Raw genomic sequence first — 3793 nt, 5'->3', positions numbered from 1 at the left:
AACGAGATATGTTCGTCATGTGTTTTTTCACTGCCATTTTTAATATATATATATATATATATATATATATATATATATATATATATATATATATATATATATATATATATATATATATATATATATATATATATATATATATATATATATATATATATATATATATATATATATATAATAATATATAACAAGACATGTTAGTCATGTCTTTTTCAGTGTCATTTTTAATTTATATAAAACAAAAATAAAGATTAATTTCATGATTGAAGCTTTTTTCAAATTTATGGCCCTGCAAAAGGGGCCACAACACTAGCAGTCTTCATAATTGGAATATTTAATTTAATTTATTTTCGTCTCGGTAATTAATTACACTTTTCAAATTGTAAAAACAAAGGAATTTCCTTAGTGTCCCATTTCCAAACAGAATGATATGTATGTGTTATGTTAGTGATGTCTTTTATCACAGTCATTTTTAATATATATATATATAAAAATAAAGATAAATTTTATGATTGAAGCTATTTTTCAAATTTCTGGCCTGCAAAAGGGGCTATGACTGTAGCAGTCTAGCACTCCCCTCCCCTTCCAGGAAGTATTTTGAAGACTTTTAAGACCATTGGACAAAAAAATCCTTTAAATAGCACTAAAATCCTTCCGTCAAGACTAAAATGTACTTTCCCTTATAAAGGTTTTTTTTTTTATTGAGATTCCTAAGCAAGGATTTTTTTAGATTTAGGCGTGGGAGGTGGAGAGCAACTGTGTCCTGCCAAGATTTTAGATTTTCCTGATTTTTATGAGAAATTGTTGTGTTCCTTGAAAAGTTCACATGGGTAAAACCTGACTTGGTTACACCCAGCAAAAAATTTTAGTTTTTGTCTGAGCTACATAAATATGTTTGAGATATTTACAAATTTTCAACTTTTTTTGCTTCCTTTGTTAGTGAGTACAAGGGACAATACGACTGTATACAATTGAAAGCTTTTAATAGATGGAGGTGTTACTACCATGTATGTTTGGTAGGAGGGGATGGAGTGACAAGTTTGCATCGCTAGAGATAAGGGGGCTACAACCTGACCCTCTTGATCTATGTCAAAACTGTATTTCTAATTATTATTCCATCATAATTGGGTAGCCTATGTGTGGTGCTCGAATTTTACAAAAGTACGAATTTTACACGAGTTGAATAATAATTGTCTTAAGGTTCTTTTTATTCAAGCCAACACGTATCTGTTTTTTTTAGGTTTTAACTATAAAGGTAAAATAGACTATTGGAAAAAAACTAAAAAATAATCGTGTTGTCGAAAATATGGTACTCTAAAAACGCTGAGTTTGTTCTTTTATGAACTTGTTGGAGACATGTAGAAAATGGACTGTACCAATCGATTCAACTTGAAAATTTGGCTAAGAGAATGTTTTTAACTCAAATTACTATCTTCTTGCACCAGTGCACTTGTCAAAAATTACTAAACAACACAATATTTTATGCTTTTCAGAAATTATTTTTGTCTTCCAGGGGTGAAGGCACTGCCTACTTACCCTTCCTTATAGGGAGAGTAAGACGGCAAAATGCAAGCTAGTACTCTACATTCAAAAGTAAGTGTATATTGTTTACCATAAGATTTGGACACAACAAAGATTTCTTTCTAAGTAGAACCTTGTCATACAAAAAAGGAGAATAAAATGATAAATAATTTCTTGCTAAGACGCCAAACAAAGGAGGATGTAGCTCCTTCTACAAAAGAAGGAGGATAGAACAGTAAATACATTCTTGCCAAGACGCCAAATAACAGAGGAGGGGGATGTAGCTCCTTCTGCAAAAGAAGGAAGATAGAACTGTAAATAAGTTCTTGCTAAGACGTCAAATAAAGGAGGAAGGAGGATGTAGCTCCTTCTACAAAAGAAGGAAGATAGAACTGTAAATAAGTTCTTGCTAAGACGTCAAATAAAGGAGGATGTAGTTTTTTCTACAAAAGAAGGAGGATAGAACAGTAAATACATTCTTGCTAAGACGCCAAATAACAGAGGAGGAGAATGTAGCTCCTTCTGCAAAAGAAGGAAGATAGAACTGTAAATAAGTTCTTGCTAAGACGTCAAATAAAGGAGGATGTAGTTTTTTCTACAAAAGAAGGAGGATAGAACAGTAAATACATTCTTGCTAAGACGCCAAATAACAGAGGAGGAGAATGTAGCTCCTTCTGCAAAAGAAGGAAGATAGAACTGTAAATAAGTTCTTGCTAAGACGTCAAATAAAGGAGGATGTAGTTTTTTTCTACAAAAGAAGGAGGATAGAGCAGTAAATACATTCTTGCTAAGACGCCAAATAACAGAGCAGGAGAATGTAGCTCCTTCTGCAAAAGAAGGAAGATAGAACTGTAAATAAGTTCTTGCTAAGACGTCAAATAAAGGAGGATGTAGTTTTTTCTACAAAAGAAGGAGGATAGAACAGTAAATACATTCTTGCTAAGACGCCAAATAACAGAGGAGGAGAATGTAGCTCCTTCTGCAAAAGAAGGAAGATAGAACTGTAAATAAGTTCTTGCTAAGACGTCAAATAAAGGAGGATGTAGTTTTTTCTACAAAAGAAGGAGGATAGAACAGTAAATACATTCTTGCTAAGACGCCAAATAACAGACGAGGAGAATGTAGCTCCTTCTGCAAAAGAAGGAAGATAGAACTGTAAATAAGTTCTTGCTAAGACGTCAAATAAAGGAGGATGTAGTTTTTTCTACAAAAGAAGGAGGATAGAACAGTAAATACATTCTTGCTAAGACGCCAAATAACAGAGGAGGAGAATGTAGCTCCTTCTGCAAAAGAAGGAAGATAGAACTGTAAATAAGTTCTTGCTAAGACGTCAAATAAAGGAGGATGTAGTTTTTTTCTACAAAAGAAGGAGGATAGAGCAGTAAATACATTCTTGCTAAGACGCCAAATAACAGAGCAGGAGAATGTAGCTCCTTCTGCAAAAGAAGGAAGATAGAACTGTAAATAAGTTCTTGCTAAGACGTCAAATAAAGGAGGATGTAGTTTTTTCTACAAAAGAAGGAGGATAGAACAGTAAATACATTCTTGCTAAGACGCCAAATAACAGAGGAGGAGAATGTAGCTCCTTCTGCAAAAGAAGGAAGATAGAACTGTAAATAAGTTCTTGCTAAGACGTCAAATAAAGGAGGATGTAGTTTTTTCTACAAAAGAAGGAGGATAGAACAGTAAATACATTCTTGCTAAGACGCCAAATAACAGAGGAGGAGAATATAGCTCCTTCTGCAAAAGAAGGAAGATAGAACTGTAAATAAGTTCTTGCTAAGACGTCAAATAAAGGAGGATGTAGTTTTTTCTACAAAAGAAGGAGGATAGAACAGTAAATACATTCTTGCTAAGACGCCAAATAACAGAGGAGGGGGATGTAGCTCCTTCTGCAAAAGAAGGATGATAGAACTATAAATAAAATCTTGCTAAGACGTCAAATAGAGGAGGAAGGAGGATGTAGTTTTTTCTACAAAAGAAGGAGGATAGAACAGTAAATAAATTCTTGCTAATACGCCAAATAACAGAGGAGGATGTAGCTTCTTCTGCTAAAGAAGGAACAAAGAACTATAAATAAGTTCTTGCTAAGACGTCAAATAAAGGAGGATGTAGTTTTTTCTACAAAAGAAGGAGGATAGAACATAAACAAACTTGCTAAGACGCCAAATAAAGAAGAAAGTAGAATTTAGCTCCTTCTGCAAAAAAGAGGATAGAACAATAAAGAAATTCTTGCTAAGACGCCATATAAACGATAGTTTTATTACCAAAG

Source organism: Artemia sp. Qi Xiang Cuo, chromosome 3, assembly GCF_049724085.1.
Source record: "Artemia sp. Qi Xiang Cuo chromosome 3, ASM4972408v1, whole genome shotgun sequence".
NCBI lineage: Eukaryota > Metazoa > Arthropoda > Branchiopoda > Anostraca > Artemiidae > Artemia > Artemia sp. Qi Xiang Cuo.
Note: the sequence above shows the minus strand (reverse complement) of the source record.